Consider the following 18,874-nt stretch of genomic DNA (forward strand, 5'->3'; position numbering starts at 1 on the left):
CAGCAAAGCAGGGACTACTGGCTATGATTTTTGCACGTTTCTCCTCCTTTTCTCTACCATTTCTCTTAATACTCCTCTACATGAAAATCTATGGGGAAATTTCACTTTAAAATAACTTTAGAATAACTAATCATCAACAAAGGAATTTGGATTTCCAAAGTCTTGAAAAAATTCTATGATCTTCCTTAAGTTTCATCTTTCTTATGTGCAGATCTTATCCTGGTATAAGGCTAATGTCTCCCACAGCTGGTGTATATTGATGTAGCTCTATTGATTTAAAGAGCGCTACGCTGATTTATATCAAGGAAGGATCTGGGCCTCTATGTCCCAGCAGAACCAGTGATAAACTTTGTTTTAAAACAAGTTAGGAGGAGTAATTCTGTTGAACCGCATCCTTACGCCAGGTACCTACTCCTACTGAGAAATTTTTAAATGTTACTGGCCTTAGAAATGCGACATCGGTGATAATAGCAGCGTATCTCTGTTGTGGCCACCAGATGGCCATATTTCTGAATACAGTTTGTCAGGAATGTTATAGCACAGGAAGTGAATTTATTCCTTTCAGATGCAGAAGGCAGTCACCAGCGACAGTGGCATTGTGTTTAAGGCATTTGCTGTGTCTCGTCTGCCTGTCCGATATCGCTGAATACAAAAACCTGCAGGAATCAGCAGATGCTGATATACTTTAATATAGGAAAGCAGCCAGGAGGTTGCAAGAAGTGTGTGAACGGGATGTGAGTCCTGATACCCCACAGATTACAGACCACATTCTGAATTTAGCTGTGCCAGATTATTCATTGGTCTAAAGATTCCCACCATCAAATCTCTGCCTGTCATAGCAAAACTGCCCCATACAATTTGTGGCACCAACAACAGGATGCTGGAGGAACATACACAGTACATCACTGGCTGTCAAAAAGATGGAGTCAAGACATAACCCGTACGTAGTTTGGTCTTGAGTTTGAAAGCATGATGTGGCCAAGACAATGCTGATCTGCCCCAGGTTATTGGATCAGGAAATCAATTAACCAATGTGGCAAGCTGTTCATTGGGAAATCAGAGTGTGTCCTGATCGATAAAGCATAGCTTTCTGGTATGTACCACACAGCTAAAGTTCATCATTACAGTGGAGGAGTGCCAATAACTCTTTAGTCTTTAGGGATTTTTTTAGTAAAATGATTCCTCCATTTTATAATTAGAAACTGCAAATCACTCACTAATCTCTCAGTGATTAATGTCTGAAGTTTGTTCTTTATTTAAGCTATTATATCAATTTACATTTTATTAGAGAACTTCAGAGGTTTATGTATCTGTTTATTTATTTATGTGACCACTGATTCGTGCAACAGAGGAATAGAGGCAGGAATGAGAATTTGGAAATTTAAGGGGTCACAATTCTCCTAAAAAAGGTTTAATTTAATTTAATATGTCTTTGTCAGAACCTCCACCCAACCTTCACATCTAAACAGAGAACATCACTGCCTCTGTGTTTACCTGCAGGGAACCAAAGCATATGGATAAAGTGGGCCTGATTCAGCTCACAATGGATTCATCTAAGGAAATTCCACTTTGACTTCAGTAGGAATAGGATCAGGATGAAACAAGCAAGAACAGGGTTGCAGTAACAGCCTCTGTTCACGGGAGAAATTGAATGATGAACCTCTGTCTCTTAGTCTAGTTCCTCAGCTGCTTGGCTGCCTTACAAACTTCTCTTTAACCCCATTTTGAGAGTATGTACTTAACCACATGATAACTTCAGGAATGTGACTCATTAGAAGCTCATACTTATGCATGTTCTCAGGTATTCTGCTAAAACTCCATTCACTCTTTGAATAGACCTTTCAGATATCATCTTTTCCTTTATTTCTCAGGGTATATTGAAAAGATAAGAAACAAACCAAAACAGGTATGCAAGCAACAGAAGCTGCTGTTAACTTGCAAAGCAGCTTCCTAGTTCGTTACTATTCTTTTGTAATTATGACAGCGATCAAGAGATCATCAATAAGATAGGTTGTCTTCATTGCTCGTGCCAGTCTCAGTAAGATCATAAAGTCTGCTTTTGGAGAGGTTCTTTGATATAAATGGTTTTATTGACCGAAAAACAATGATACCAAACTACATATGAGACTTACAGAGATCCCAGACAAGCACTGAACAAGAAATCACGTAGCAAGAACATGCTTCTGGGCTGCTACAAAGCTTCATCTTCAGCAGTCCCTGTCCAGCAGTCTAATTGGCATCCTTTTCACAGAGCTATACTGTGTAATATAGGCCCAAGACCAGGAAAATCCCAATTTCTCATGTTTCAGGAAAATCTTCAATTGTATCAAACAGCTCTGCAAATAAAATGTTTGCAGGAAGTAATTTTTGTATGTCAGCAGGCTGGTATTTTAACACTATAGAGATTACTTGGTTTACTGTAGATAATTGGAGTACACTTTAAAAACCACATACATTGCAATTCCAGTATTTTAAGAGAAGAAACACAGCAAATATTAAGGTGGCATACACCTATTATTTTCTCTCTGACATTTAGAATTAGGAAGGAAGAAAGCAATTTGCAAATGTGAGTTTAAATTAGATCAAGAGACCAGTGAATATTTTAGCATTGTCTGCCAGAAATGTTTTCTGAACAGTCCAGCTCTCACAAAAAACTACTGGAACATCAACTATAAACAGTATGTGAAATGCATGCACTTTTCTTCTGATATCCCTATGGTAAGATCCCAGATGCATGGAGAACAAATGGTATGGAGTATTTCATGCTCTCCTGATCATTATGTAGTATTATCACAGTCTTCATAAATTTTAGACTTTATTAACACAATATAAAAATATGGAACCAAAAGAAGGCATTCATTCCAATTCAATGAAGGAATAAAATAAGAGAAAACAGGTGAATGGCAAACCAGAATCCAACAGAATATTTGACAGTAGGATAAGTCATGGTCTGGCAATTTACCTGCTGTCAATATTTTTTGTGGGTATCTGAAAAACATTTTAACGGGGGAACAGACAGAGGACAATGAAGTGTCTTTGCGGGTTCCTTAGGAAACTTCTCCCAGACAGCAGGACAGAATGGCAGGAAAACTATAAGTGCTTGCTTGAAAATTTAATAAGTGAGTAAAATGGGGACCAGGACAGCGTGGAGCAATGAGTTGGCCTCTCCTCAGTTTATAAGACATACGATATGGAGGGCAGACTGGAAAGGACTTTACAAGAGGAACAACTATCTCACACTTAAAAGTTTGAACTACACTATTAAAACTGTTAGTATGAAAATGACTGCAATCCTGAATTCTCTTCAGTGAAAGAAGTCACTTATCAGCACAGCAGTTAAATAGATGCTCATTCTGCAAATCACTATGAAATGTTTTTTCCTGTCCTGCTGCTAGACACTGAGGTTGCATGACCTCTCCTTAATCTGCTTCAAACAGACTCATTAAACCATTAAGGAAAGTGGATTGAGTTTACCCCACTCATTTCATCTGAAGCGGATTAGGGAATGCTAATCCATTCCCTACCGATTTGGGGTTACTAAGCCTTCCAACATCACTATAAAATCTGGAAGATCATGTTTATTTATGACCACTTTAAAACAAAAAAACCCTTGGGCCTGACATATCCTTTGATCAAACAAGTGATTTAGGCTTTTACGCAGCTCCATAGTGCTGTGACATGTCTTACAACAGGATATATTAAGGCACTGGAGTACCTGGCATAGCCTGTTCGGCTCCATATAACAGGTTTCTAATGGTCCCTGAGGCTTTCATCCCTTTCCATAAGGAAGGAGAAGAGGACAGAAAGCTCAGCCCTGACTACTTGGACTGCAGATCCTGGGAGTCCTTGTACCAGTGCTAGGAGCAATGTGGGCAGCATGTTCTGCAGCAGGCAACATTTCACTAAGCATTGAGCAAACTTCTTAGTCCAGAACAGTTTTACAGTAATACCAGTTTCCCCCACTCAGAGTTGCTGTTTCAGGCTCTCAGTAGCATCTATGAAGATACCAGTTAAACTCAGACATGTTTTCAAGCTTCTCCATAAGAATCTCCATCAGTACCATTACATTTGGAAACATGTTAATACAGTCACACAAAGAACCTTCTTAGAATCATAGAATATTTTGAGTTGGAAAGGACCTTTAAAGGTCATCTAGTCCAACCCCCAACCCTCCTCCCACTCAGCTAAGCAAAGCAAAGCAACCAACAAGCTGCAGCAACTCTCCCCTCCTCAGACAATCTCTGCCTGTCAGTAAACAGCATCTCCTAATGTTCATATGTGTCTTGGGACAAACCGAAGTTCATCCTTCAAGTCTGTGGCCCATTCTTTGCCAGCTTCAGAGGCTTGAAGATGAAGCTGTGTTCCCAAGCTGAGGGAACTGGGAGCTCTGCACCACCCCACTGCTCAAGAGAAAAAAGGCCTTGAAAAGGACATGTCCTCTGGGGCAGAGCAGAACGGAGCTGGGAGGATGAAGGGGTATGAAGAATGGCCTTCAACACCCACCAACTCTGTCAGCTGTCAGAGCTGGCTGGCATCTAGAAACATTTTATGTTTGGGCTTTAAGCTTGGGCTGTCTTTGCATCATTCCAGGATTCAAACCTATTGGGGGTTTTAGCGGGTTGAGAGAGCCCACCCCTCCCAGGTGCAACAGTGGGACTGCAACAGAGCTGAGTGGATGGGTAAGGAGAGGTCCCCTCTGGCTGCCCCTCCAGCTAGTCCTGTCCTTGTGCCTTACGGACATCCCCCTCTATTTTAACAGTGTTCATTTCTTTTTTTTTTCTCTTTTTTTTTCCCCCACTGTAGGCAGAAAAGAAATTGCCTATGGTTTTTGGCATTATCACTGTTGTAGTTTAACCCCAGATGGTAACTAAGCACCACGCAGCCGCTCGCTCACTCCTCTCTGCCCCTACCCCCCAGTGGGATGGGGAGAAGAATTGGAAAAAAGTAAAACTCATGGGTTGAGATAAGAACAGTTCAATAATTGAAATAAAATAAAATATAATAATAACAATAATAGTAATAATAATTGTAATGAAAAGGAAGATAACAAAAAGAGAGAGAAATAAAACCCAAGAAAAACAAGTGATGCACAATGTAATTGCTCACCACCTGCTGACTGATGCGCAGCCAGCTCCCAAGCAGCGATTGACCCCCTTGGGCCAACTCCCCCCAGTTTATATACTGAGCATGACATCCTATGGTATGGAAGATCCCTTTGGCTAGTTCTGGCCATTTATCCTCACCACGCTCCCTCCCAGCTTCTTGTGCACCTCCTCGCTGGCAGAGCATGGGAAACTGAAAAATCCTTGATTTAGGGTAAGCGCTACTTAGCAACAACTAAAATATCAGTGTGTTGTCAACATTTTTCTCATACTAAATCCAAAATACAGCACTGTACCAGCTACTAGGAAGAAAATTAACGGTGTCCCAGCTGAAACCAGGGTAGTCACATACTCGTTCTGTCCTTGTGTCAACAAGGGTGATGACCTGGATGTGTCTTAGGTGGTTTGGGGCCACCAGATATTGAGCTTTACTACTGCTTCCATTGCAGAGAACAAAAGAAAATTCAATGTACTATTTTGCACATTATCTAAAAAGTTTCACTTGGGAATTTGTAAAAAAAGCAGCTTTGCATGAAAAAATACCTGACTTCAGCTGTCATATGGTTGGTATTGTCAGACCTACGTTTAATCTCACAGGTGCCAAACTGTTTAACAGCACATGATGCAGAAACAAAATTAGTAAATGACTGGTTTAGCTTGGTAGAGAAACCCAAGGATCATCCTTCACAGAGGTCAGATAATCTACTTAGGGGAAGAAAGATCATTAGATAACCATCTCCCTCTTTAAAACAAGCACCTGATTATTCAAGTCGAGTTTGAATTGTCTCCTTTGTACAAGTGAGGTGTTATTTTAAGATTTGTTTTAGAGATTGTACTCTGCATTTAAAATCTCCTTTGTGTGTAATCTGCTATCTCCTTTGTTCTTGTCAGATGAAGGAAGGAACTCCTGCCAGCTTTTTTTTTTGCTTCTCATTTGGCATATTGCTATAAATTTTACACACAGGCCTTAATAAAAGCTTTTATTCACCATCTTTTATTAAGAATCTTTGTGCAAGTGTATGTGTCTGTATTTATAATCATCTCTATTTGCATAAAATGGAAGAGGCCAGTCAGTACCCAGAATAAAACTAAAAAAGAATGTGAACCTTAGCAGTCTAAGAATTCAGCTATGAAATTGTTAGGCTCATTAAAGAATTTGGACTAATTCAAGAGAGGTTTTGTCTTTGAAACTTCCCGGCTACATGCAATTGCTCACACAAGTCCAGCAAATCAGTTAACAAACCAGAATTCTCCAACAATTTTTCCATTCTTTCACGCAGTTCTTCAAACAGTCTGATATATTGAGATGTTCTGCATTAGAATTGAATGCTGTTCTTTGTAACTATTATGCTGAGCACATTTATATATGTGTAGTGCACTTTAGAAATACAAGGTAGCACTATCTAAGTGCAATGTATTTATTCAGTGTGGTAAATATTCATGGTGCTTCTTATGTCAATAGAAAATAACAAATTATATTGTGCTCTTGGTTATGGTGATACTGATCTTTGATTATTCCACTGACTACATAGTGGTGCTCTAGACTTTAGTAAGTGTAACTAATACAGGGATATGGCCTATGTAAGAAAAGATGGAAAGAAAAGAATAAAAACCAAGGCTTTTCAGGCTCTGTGTTCGTTCTGCTCTGAGCTCTGACCTAGAGTTAGATGACAGGCATTTTGTAGTCAGACTTGAAACTGAAGCTTGAAGTGTCTGCCTTGGGAGAAACTGGAGGCATGTACAAAAACCTTTGTGGATGTTGTTAGTCATTTCTAAGTACCTGACGAAGGCTGTTAAAAAGTCATTGCTGTTTGCTAATCTGAGCTCTAAACTTTCAGATAATGATTGTGCTAATGGATACTGACTGAATTAAAATGATTAATGTCAATATGACAAATTATGGAAGAGGAAGGAGAAAGGAAGGAAATGAGCGAACTTTTTTCCAAACTCTCCAGACTGTCCAAACTTAAGTTAGTTAAAGGATACATTGCTGCTGTCATTTGCATAGCTGTAGGTGAACACACTATTACTCTTTTTCAGTATCCCTTGCATTTAATCTGGAACTCTGCAGAGACTTCATATTTTAGGTATTGGAGCAGTCATATGGTCTGTTAGGAAGTGGCAGATGAATAATGGTAAGTCTGAGTCTCAGTGTTAATGTATATAGCTGGAAAGCAAAGGTTTGCAGTAAAAGCACTCTGTAATAACTATGACTTAAGGTTTTTGAAATCAAATAGCCTGACTATGGCTTTAATGGTACAGGGTGCCGACCTTAAGCTTGTCCATGATACCTGGGGGTTTAGGTAGAAGCTGGAAGAGCTGAGTCTGGGCACACACTGCTGACATCTGCTCTGGGGAATCTTTGCAGCAGGGTATGATGAAGTTACCTCTTGTTGTCCTCCTTGTCTTTGGAAAACAATTTTTTAAAAATTAGATTAACAGAGAAAAAAATATATATTTTTGCTCCTTTTTCATTTTGAACACTGAGATGATACCCCACCTACATCTTCAAGAAAATCACTGAAAGATTTCAGTGCCTGGTTCTTAGTTCTTAACCTTCACCAATGTACATTATTGGTGCTGGCTCTTACTTCTTTATTATCAAAACTTGAAAAACATTGTAGTTTCTTGATTCTGAAAAAAACTGAAAAGCTGAAACTTTAAGAAATAGTCTACAAATTATAGTAGTTGTAATAACCGTGTAAATGAGCAATACTATTAGGTTCTAATGTAAATTGACATTGCCTGTGCAATCAGTTCATATTAAATTTTGTTCTCATTTCTTCATAGACGGTCTGAATTCTTTTGTTCTCTGAAACTCAGAGGTTTTTTTTTTTTTTCTTCTATAAAATAGGATTGATAAACTGAAAAGGCAGACCAAAGTTAGAAATTTCACAGATATTTTACAAGTAGTTTATGGACTAATGCAAAATCAAAGGTAACAGTTCATCTGGTTGTAGGCGTTTATAAGCCGACCTGCTGCAGTAACAGTAAAGTCACAGGTCTCTCTGCTGAGAGCAGCCTGTGAAAGAATCTAAGGCTGTCTATCCTAGACACCTGTTCCTTTCATCTTCAAAACATGTCTTAAATATTAACAATATCATAGAATAGTAGAATCATAGAATTATTTAGGTTGGAAAAGACCTTTAAGATCATTGAGCCCAACCATTAACGTAGCACTACCAAGTCCACCACTAAACCATGTCCCTAAGTGCCACATCTACACGTCTTTTAAATATCTCCAGGGATGGTGACTTCACCACTTCCCTGAGCAGCCTGTTCCAATGCTTGACAACCCTTTCAGTGAAGAAATTTTTTCTAATATCCAATCTAAACCTCCCCTGGTGCAACTTTAGACCATCTCCTCTCATCCTATTGCTTGTTACTCGGGAGAAGAGACCAGCACCCACCTCACTACACCCCCCTTTCAGGTAGTTGTAGAGAGCAATAAGGTCTCCCCTCAGCCTCCTTTTCTCCAGACTAAACAGCCCCAGTTCCCTCAGCTGCTACTCATAAGATTTGTGCTCTAGAACCTTCACCAACTTGGCTGTCCTTCTCTGGACACATTCCAGCAACTCAACGTCTTTCGTGTAGTGAGGGGCCCAAAACTGAACACAGGACTCGAGGTGCAGCCTCACCAGTGTCAAGTACAGGGAAACAACCACCTCCCTGCTCCTGCTGGCCACACTATTTCTGATGCAGGCCAGGATGCCGTTGGCCTTCTTGGCCACCTGGGCACACTGCTGGCTCATATTCAGGTGGCTGTCAACCAGCACCCCCAGGTCCTTTTCTGCCAGACAACTTTCCAGCCACTCTTCCCCAAGCCTGTAGCACTGCGTGGGGTTGTTGGGACCCAAATGCAAGACCCAACATTTGGCCTTGTTGAACCTCACACAATTGGCCTTGGCCCATCTATCCAGCCTGTTGAGATCCCTCTGTAGAGCCTTCCTACCCTCGAGCAGATCAACACTCCTGCCCAACTTGGTGTGGTCTGCAAACTTACTGAGGGTGCACCTGATCCCCTCGTCCAGATCATTGATAAAGGTATTAAAGAGGACTGGCCCCAATACTGAGCCCTGGGGAACACCACTTGTAACCAGCCACCAACTGGATTTAACAACTCCATTCACCACCACACTTTGGGCCTGGCCATCCAGCCAGTTTTTTACCCAGCAAAGAGTACACCCATCCAAGACATGAGCAGCCAGTTTCACCAGGAGTATGCTGTGGAAAACAGTGTCAAAGGCTTTACTAAAGTTTAGGTAGACAGTTAGTTGTTGCTAAGTAGTGTTTATACCAAGTCAAGGGTTTTTCAGCTTCTCATGCCCAGACAACAAGAAGGCTGGAGGGGCACAAGAAGTTCAGAGGGGACATAGCCAGGGCAGCTGACCCAAACTGGCCAAAGGGGTATTCCATACCATACGGTGTCATGCCCAGTATATAAACTGGGAGGAAGTTGGCCTGAGGGTGCAGATTGGTGCTCGGGGACTAACCAGGCATTGGTCATCAAGTGGTGAGCAATTGCATTGTGCATCACTTGTTTTGTATATTCCAATTATTCTTTATTATTATCTTCATTTATGATTCATTATTTATCATTATCGTCATCATCATCATCTTCCTTTCTATCCTATTAAGCTGTCTTTACCTCAACCCATGAGTTTTACTTTTTTTTTTCTGATTCTCTCCCCAACCCACTGGGTGTGGGGGAGTGAGAGAGCGGCTGCGTGGTGCTTAGTTGCTGGCCGGGGTTAAACCATGACAACTTGTGAAGCACCTTCAGGATGCAAATACATGAGCTGGTCTATGTGTCCTCTTAGGCTTCTTGACCAATGGGGCACCTGTGCTTGCTAAACTTGGGGGTGGTTTCAGCAATATGGATCCAGAGATCTCAACCTTTCCAACTCCTTATCTTCCTATTTCTTAAAACATAGTCAAAGGTTTAGAAAAATAAAAGATGGGTCTGGTTGTTGGGACCAGTCCCCCAAGGATTTGTCTGCACCTCCTTGGGAAATTAATTATCCCAAGGACAATAAAATGCAGTTTAATATCACCTTGGTTTAGGCAATTTGAGCTGCCTAAATTACCTAAGGGTAATATTGTCTGGTCATTAGTTAGAGTCCAGCATGGGGTGGGTAAACAGAACTGCCAGGGCTGGAGGGGCTTGTAATAAATAAAGGGAGATCCCCTGCATTCACTGGCTGTTCTCACCACCATATTTCTCCTTCTTCATGGCATTATGTTTTTACTAGCTAATTCTGTAAGCACCATTTTTATCTTGCCCTCAATATCTCGTGGCAGTGAGCCCCAGAGCGTGCTCTGTGGAGCAGTAATTCATCCTCTGCATTTTACATCTGGACAGAATAATTTCTTTGTTCTGGAAGAGTAAATAAGAACGTCAGATTTACCTTCCTCAGGTCATGTCTCTCTATATTGTGATTTTTCTAACTCTGCTCCTCTCTAAACTAAACAATATTAAGCTATTTCAATTTCTTCTATCATTATCCATAATGGACTTTCAGAGCTAAGAGAAGTGAGAATAAATATGAGAAGAGATCATTGTTTTTTCACAGAAAGCTGATCACATAACTTTTGTTTTACACAGCTCTCAACTGTTTACTTATTTACTGATTTAGCAGAAGAGTAGGAGCAGATAGTACTGATGGAGACAGCTACAGGAGAGGCTAGCGTAGCTAAATGAGTTTGCAGAAGAGATTGGAAAGGAAGAAGTGAAATCACTGAGCAAACAGCACAAGGAAGACTGCAGAGCCTGATTAGCGTGGGGGAAAAAGGATGACAAAGGTAAAAGAAGGGTATAGGGGCTGAAGTCAACCACCTATAGGTGGTAGCACTAGCTGAAATATTTAATAGACATTGCTGGAGAATGTTTTGCTTCTTGTGATCCAAAGGTAGAAGGAAAATATAGACCATGCCAAAAACATATACCAAATCCTATTAATTATTAATATTAAAAATGCTTAAGTATTTTTCCTTTGGAATATATAAATTATTTCACTAAAAATGTTATTTTGTCCACTGAAAAATCAAATCACAAAAATTATTTAAAATCATTCTGAACCAATTACACCATATGTTTTTAAGAGCTGAAATGATGATTTCAAATAGTGGAGACACATATAGTCAGACATGAATACCAAGCACAAAGAAGTGTGAAGGAAGTGAAACCTAAACATGAAGATTCCCTGTTTTCCTCTAATGACTTATCACTTCTTTATTAAATCTGTTAGAGTTTTACTTTTCCTTTCTTTTGTCAGTCTGGATTATTTATTTTTACAGTCTACCATGAAGAGCACGGGGGAATTCTGGAGTTCCCTCTGCTTTCGTAAACTGTACATTTTATAATCACTAGAGAAGAAGCTGATGTTCTGTAATATCATCAACTTTATAATCTCTATATTACAGCATTTCTGCATCAAAGCTGTCAGGACAATTTCCCCATAGGATCCCCTGCAGCAGCTCCACAACAAATATGACCATAGAAAATATCTTATGTAGTTCTTTGTTTTAATGAACTAGTTTAAACAGAAGGGCTTTGGGAACTGGCTGACAATTTTGCTGAAAATGAAAAAAGCAGATGAAGACTCAGTTTCTGCTTCTTTATGCTGAACCCTGTTCGTTAAATGGAATTGAAAACTGTAGCAAAAGTCAAAAAGCAGTTGCCAGCTCCCTGCCAGCCAGCAGAAGGAATAACACTTTGGCTGGTCAGATCACAGCAGCAGTGAGTGATTTGGGTTTTCAAGCTTAATATACTTAATAGGGCAGTTGGAAGAAGATGAAACCACAATGAGCTTCCTACCTTACTTTGAAGTTACAGTTTGTGAGAGAGGGCTTTTTAGTATCACTTTTGCAACTCTTACGGAAGAATTCTGCACAAAGGGGTGCTTATTACTGTCATTTAATCTAGATGTTATTAAAATCAAGGGAACATTCAGACATTTAACTGTATATTTTCAATTTTTATATATATTACCTAATCATAACAAACAGAGCTGGAAGTAACGTACACCAAGGAAGTGTCACTCACATGGGAAGTAAAATTGGAGATAATTTCATGGATTTGAAGGACGGTTTAAAAATCTGTGAGAAGACTTCTCTCAAAAATCAGACCTTTTTGTCTAGGCTTAAATGAGTATTTTAGGAGAAATTACAGTATCATCTAAAGCAGACTATGAAAAAGGATTTCAGTACCCTCTACCTGGTTCTCTTATTCCTCTGCTATACACACACTCAGTGACTTTATCTATCTGTGTTTTCTTCTCCTGTCACTTGTCTGTGCAGCTAAATTCTTTCTTAAGGGATTTATTTGCACTGTGTTAAGCATATGGAGCCTGATCGCAGTAACTGTTGCTGCTATATTATTTTTTAACAGTGCTCATGAAGATGCAGTGATGTTTTGTGATGCAATTGTCTCATGACCCTTGGGAAAAAAAGTCAACAAAAATGTTTTCAGATGTCTCCTCCTTCCCAACTATAATGCCAGGAAAAACTGGAGCATAAACTGGATGCATTGCCATAAATTAAACATTTAAATATCTAGGACAGAGTTTCAGGTAGTTGTTTTTTGGGTGGTTTTTTTTAGAAAACATGTGAGATCATTTTACCAAATGTAAGAGTGGAGTAATTCCACTTAAAATATCACAGCTACTCTAGGTTTGCATCCGTATGAAGGACAATGCAGTCCCCCATTCAGATAAGCCAAGATAAGCAGTAAACCCCCCAAAAAATATATATATAAAAAAAATGAATTAAAAAAATGAGAAGGAGCTAAAGAAACTTCTAGTTCAAGCTCTGGATAATATCACTGATATTTCTTCATTTCAATGGAGCCTATCATAACACTTTGAAGAGCTGTAAAGGGATTGGATACCACGAGTTCCAGTCTCTACACACATCCCAATCAAAACAATGTCTCAGGTATAGGAATAAATTAAAAAACTGGGTCAGTATCAGATCATAGGATTGCATCCAGCATATTCTGAACCCACTGTGGCAGAGAGCTTTGTGCAATCTGTATGCCCTGGTCTGGAATTACTCACTCTCACTTCCGAGTTTCTTAGGTGGTGAACACACAAACTATCAGCAGCCCCATCAAAGCACCTTTGTGCTCTGAAGATGGAGAGAAATTGCTCCTGCTGCCAAAAAATCTCTGCTGAAGCCATTGCTTAATTAAAGGCAGAGGAGCTTCTGAAAGAAGCTGCCACATAGCAAAGAAGATCATGTGTGATACGCCTGCATGATGATATGCTAGGGACCAGCCTGGCTCTCTATGATTTTCTTGTGCTCACTTTGCTGTTTTGGGTCAAAGCCTAAATTAAAAGCAGAGATTAGACTGATGTGTGGAGATTGAACTCATCAGCTGCTATTAAACACAATGGTCTGAATGCAACCTGTTGCTAAAATGTCTTTGAAGTGCTGATTGATGAAGGCTGGAAGGATAGAGGCAAGGGAAGAATAACTTCAGATTTTCTGTTTCTTTTACTTTTTGTCAAGTATTCATAGTTGGAGCCAGAACCAGGATATGGAGCTACCACACTACTTAGCTTAACCCTTTCTACCACAGGCCATTCATACGAATCTCTTATTTCTTTAATTTATGTGAGCCAGAAAAGTCTCTTTTGAAGGTGATTGTGCTGAGTCACCTTGAATTTTAAGTTTGAAATTGAGTTGCCTTAGCACGAAACTTGTGTAAAAGAAGACATGGTTAATTCCACTGAGCTAAGGCAGTGTGGGGAGGACAAATCTCTTTGGTCTAAGAAGCAGCTCTCTTTGCATAAACTTTCACATATCCATTAGTTTCAGTGAACATATGTGGACTAGGACTTGGAACCTACTACTTCTGCATAATCTGGGAAAATACATTGCATGGAAAGGGCTCATTATTTTTGCAAGCAAGCAGAGAGAAAAGTGCCAACCACACATCGTGTGTCTGTTCTCAAGCAAACAGAAAAGGTCTGTGGCATTTTTCTCTTCACATACCTAGGGACATTCTGCAGCAGCTTAATCTGTTTGTTTAGGGACTCATGGGAGACGTCGTGAATCCATGCAGAACTCTACTGATGATAATAATGTTAATAACTTTCTCAAGAGCAGACAGGCTAAGACAAGGAAGAACATGGTAATGAACTGACAAAAGAAGACCTAGCAGTAGATTCACACTGCACCACAGTTCTATTAACATTCTGCTAACAGAGCATTTAATGATGGAGGGGAATACGCAGATCTCTGGATCAAGTCAAGTTCTGATTCAGTAGTCTTCTCCTCAGGTTGCTGTTCTAGCATTGTCACCATACTAGCTCAATGTCGTCTGTTAGTGGAAAGGTGCCAAGCAGGTAATTTTTCACTTGCATCTTCTGTTCAGGGAATATGACCAGGGATGTTTTTACATAAGGACAACAGGATGCACTGTCTGTTTAAAAAGGCACAATTAAAGGAGTCTGAGTCAAGGACAAAAGTAGAGCTGAAGTCCAGTTGGTAACTGCAGGTGCTGCTGACCGCAGAACACGAATTTGAGCAAGTTCCCAAGAACTTCATTGTTTCTTCCATGACTTTCAATTTCTCATTCCATTTAGCATGTGAGATCCTGATGAGCTTTTCTCTGTTCCCACATATTCTGTGAGTGATGTCTTATATATTTGCTCTGCTCCCATTAGCTATGACTTAACGAAATCCTCTCTTCCAGAGCAGTGAATGACTAGGAGTTTTGCTGGCTAGGTACACTCTTAAAGGAAACATGATGAAGTTTGCTGATTTGGAGCATTAGCTAGATCTTCTTAGAATACACCCCTCCACACTGACATTTTTGTAACGACACTGACAGTTTTGTAACGACAGTGACAGTCTCTCACCCAGTCTCTCACCTCAGTTACAGGCTCCTGAAAATCTGGTGACTAGCCATTCAGTCTTTGTGACAGGGATCATTTTACCAAAGAAAAACTTAATAACCTAAGAGTTATATTCATCTTACTTGACATTTGCCATCTAAACCAGAGGTGTCCAGGCCAATCTAGCTTTCTAGTCTTCCACTATATTCAGTGGAGAGCAATTCAGAAGGTTTTGCTGTACCTACTTTATAAACAGCATATGCATCAGAGTCTGGGTAGGAACAGTCACTCCCTGAGTGATTAATGAGTGCTCTTCATTGGCTACAGGGGGAGCTGAGGCAAGATGCTGAAGCATTACGGGGCCGAAGTTAGCATACATCTTCTATCCTTCTGAAGGTCAGTCAGGAACAGGAACACAGCCAGCTCCTCTGTCCTGTTTCTTTGTTCACTCTTCCCTTTTTTCTTCAGGAATATGAAAGAATAATTACATGGATCTGAATTCAAAGTGCTTGCTACAACTTTTAGATTTTGAATGGGATGAAACAAGATTTCCTTCCTCCAAAATAATAATAAAAAAATGAAGATATTACATTTGGACAATCTAAGTGTCTGGCCTGTGCAATAAGATTCATTCTTCCTGTGAATAAAGGCAGACTTTCCTGCTCTCTTCACCACAACAGCAATATTTTTATTTATTCTGCCAGGCTTTTCCACAATTACATAAAAGAAAAAACCACTTTCTTAGAGCTGTAGCAATCAACTGCTCAACTGTTTTCCCCCCCTTCTTTAAAACATATCAGACAACTTAGTGTTGCAGCTGTTTCCAAAGCTCATTGATTCAAAGGCAGGTTCACACCTTCAAAAGAGAGCACTGATGTACTGTGGCAGCAGCCTGTGTATGTCAGGGATAAGGGAATGTGGGAGGGGACAGAGATGCTGCAGCTGGTCTTTGGTATAAAAGAAATTTGATTTACTGCAATGAGCTTCGGTAAGGCTCTTAGTTTATCTACTTTTCTACTGCCTGTTCACTGCAGAACATCATTACTTAATGGGCCTCAGTGCTGCCCTTAATTGAGCATAGAGAATAACAGATACTGGAAAATTAATGGTGAGGAGGACTGAAGGGCCTATACTATCAATGAATCACTGGATTTTTGCCCACTGCCACCAGAATGGACAAAACATTGACGGAGTTGTTTGTAGAAATCGATGACGATAACCAAGGGATATTTTAGGACTTCCTTCAGTTTAAATGATGCTCTGGAGCCCCAGAAGCAACATAAGATTCCACTCTTTCTGCTGGTCAAACTTTCAGGTAAATAACCTCCATTTAAAACTGAAAGACAGGCTATTTCCTTTTCATCCATGAAGTGAATGATATTGAATCCATTGAAATTCTTTCTTTTCATTTTAATAAAAACATTGTCTGTTTGCTTTCCCTCCTCAGATCCTCAAATTCTGTTAGGAAGCATCCAGATTTTGGTAAGATTTTGTACACAGATTTTAGTGAGGGAAAAGAAAGTCAACAAAAAGGCACTTTTATATGTGGAGAAGACCCAATTTTATTATGGTTGGAAATACTTCAGAAGAAATAGCTTTTAAATGAAAATAATTTTCCAATTAGAATAATACAAAAAAAATGCTACCATTCATTCTTTTTCTTTTTCTTTCTTTTTTTTTTTTTTTTTCCTTTTAAACAAGGTTTATTATAGGACTCCCTTGAAAGGTATAATGCAGTCTTTCATCAATGATCAAATCCCATCTCGAAATGTATCAGTCCTCGCTGGTTGAATTATAGTGAATTTTGGAATTTTACTTTGATGTAATGCTGCATGATGTGCGACTTGCTATTCAATATGGTTGTTAGAAGGACTTATCTGCAAAGCAATTGCTTCATATCATACCTGTAGCACAAGAGGGTATTTTTTTAAGCTTTCCATTTTCAAAAGAAATCTACTTTGTTTTCCTTATTTCAAAAGGCAATGCAAGGTTCTCTGAGTGTATGTAAAACTCTCCTGGCACCTAATGTATGCATAAAAGACTAGCTTCAATTTAGCTGGTTGCATCCCTCATTTCAATCTACTGCAGACTATTAACTCCAAAGTAAAGCTTTCTTATAGAAAGCTAGTGACCTTGCTTTCTCTCCCAGCAGTCTAACCATAATTTATTTAGTACTTGGTGTTACATGGTACTTTGATCCTGTAGGATACAACATTGTTACTGGATACATTTTCAACTGGCCTTTCTATAGCCCAGAAAATGCTGCATCAAATACAGATGTTTGAACACACAACCTGACTTTTCAAACTACTGTTTTCACACTAAACCCATTACTGCTTGGAATCTGACTGGATAGCAAGTCATCCATTCAATCCGCATCAGCTTCATGGGGAAACCAGCTGCAATTGCAGGGATAGCACAGAAACTGTAAAAGCTTATTCAACAAAATATTGCCCTTGACTTTGGCTCAGTATAGGTCAGTTTGTCTCCTTTATAGTCTGGCCAGGGAAAAGGACAATGTGCAGTGCTCCTTCCCAAGGACAGGTTATATTAGCCTTGGCAAACTGCTGTGCTAATCTTTCTGTCTACTACATCGAGAATTAGCTAAGGCATTTCTATGCTGTATTTCCGAAGTCTCAACCACCTTCATGTTCAAGAGGTGTTTCTCTTAGGCAAGAGAAAAACATTTAATCCTTTTTCACATACTGCTGTTTTACACATACTCCAGGACGTGTTTCGGTGGAGGAACTCCCACTCCCATTGTATGGCATCAGATGAGCAATCCCCACTGCACCAGGCAGGGGGCTGAGTATCAGGTTTTGGCCTCCCAGCATAAGGAGGACCACATCCTATTTGAACATAAAAACTGAGTCTCAGAAGTGAATGTGTAAAAACTTTAAAAATCAGTTTTGAGAAGCTGGGGTACTTGTTCATGTGTCACCACGTATTTTGGCTGAAAGCATTCTTAGCAAGAAGAAAGGCAGTGCTGAGGAGAAATCATTTTCCCTCTGTGAGTGGCAGCATTATTAATCTGTGTGATTAATTCTGTGACTATTAAAGAAACTGCAAGGCACTCTCCATTTAGTTAATATCACTAACAAATACACATCTGTCACTCAAAATGCTGTGTACTCAGCAATGTTGTTCTTACGATATTAAATATTTACTATTTATTATAATTGTTACTTTTGTTATTTATTGGCTTGCAGCAGGCAAAAACATGCCAGGCAGCCTGGGGAGGAACTAGAAAAACATTTTCAAACCAGCCTGCCTTAATGCAAGGTGCTTAAATACAACATTAGATATTTTGGCCTTGATTCACACAAGCCGCTTTCATCATATGTCTGAATTCTACAGGGTGGGTGTTAAGCACGTGCTGCAGTTACTTGCTGGGGAGGGAAGGAACTAAGGTGAGTTTTGCTGGATCTAGGGCTGTGGCCCTTGGCTAGATGCATCCTCCTGCCTTTCGCTGAACAAGGGCCTTTCCCCTTAGGTAGCGCTGAAAATGGGAGCAAAATTTGATGGACATTCACAGATTGTTTTCCTGTGGGGACACTTCCAGCAGATGAATCTTGGTATTGTGTTTACACATATTTACTTCTATTCTCAGCCTGAGTAGTCAGAAATGCCTGATACAAAACTTCCTCTGTCTGAGCAGCACCAATGGTCTGCAATCCATTCACAGAAGACACCACCAATCCATTAATCCATTTTAAAAACTTCACAGCCCTTGTATCTCTTTGGAGCTATGATTCTGATAGCAGAAATTCAGTCAATAAGAAGGAAGCAGCAAACCAACTTATAATAATAGTAACTTAGAAGAATGCCTCTGATGAACATATTAATTTCTGTCCAGAATACATGCATTGATTTTGAGGTAGCTTTTATGAAACTGTTATTAAATTGTGGATGAGTACAACTATAGCAAAT

This window comes from Accipiter gentilis, chromosome 1, assembly GCF_929443795.1.
Source record: "Accipiter gentilis chromosome 1, bAccGen1.1, whole genome shotgun sequence".
NCBI lineage: Eukaryota > Metazoa > Chordata > Aves > Accipitriformes > Accipitridae > Astur > Astur gentilis.